Raw genomic sequence first — 816 nt, 5'->3', positions numbered from 1 at the left:
TGACCTCTCACTTACTTACATGACTGTTCTCTTGGATATATGTTTTCTTATTCCTGATTCTTGAGGTTCAGAGGTTCAGCTGGATTAGATGCCCACTTTCATAGGAGAAGGGGATGGGGCATCTTCTAAGAGATACAGGAAAGATGATATTTAACTTAAAGTAGTAACTCTTTGTTGGTTAGTTTGAGAATTGTAAGTTGATACACCTGCAAACAGAGAATATTAAGAATACTGGCATGAGGATGAAATTCAGATAATTATGAGAAGTTATGTTTGAAACTACACAAAAGGAGCTATGAAGAAATATGTGCAGAATCTAGGATTCACAGGGAAGTCTCTTGGTAATTGATGTTCAGTGATCCTCTTGAACATGTGCTTGATGGAACCATTGACTAATAAAGATCAAATGAAAGAAAGTTTCAGACCCTTTTAGATGAAATTATGGGCTACTCCAGTAGGCACGCACATCAGACAAGAATTGACAAATGGTGAGGAAAACCTACAACAGGTTGTGGATGAATAAGACACAATGAAAATCATTACTGACAAATCTGTCAATAAAAGATAGACTGTTTCAGAGGTTCATGTGCTCTGAGTCACATAGTCTCAGCCTTTAATATATATTTTGATGCATCTCCTGTGGAGAATTATACACAGCATAAAAATAAAACAACAATAACAAAAAAGAGCTTAAATGTACTAAGAATACTGATACAAAAACATAAGTATTTGAAAACTATTATAAAGTAATTATACATTATCAGATCAAATTATATCAAGAAATGTTGAGGTTGGTTCAACAGTAGAAAATCGATA

The sequence above is a fragment of the Orycteropus afer genome, unplaced genomic scaffold, assembly GCF_000298275.1.
Source record: "Orycteropus afer afer isolate SDZICR_OR568_19922 unplaced genomic scaffold, OryAfe1.0 scaffold00102, whole genome shotgun sequence".
Lineage (NCBI taxonomy): Eukaryota > Metazoa > Chordata > Mammalia > Tubulidentata > Orycteropodidae > Orycteropus > Orycteropus afer.
The sequence above is the reverse complement of the archived record's forward strand: the minus strand, read 5'-3'. Positions refer to the sequence as shown.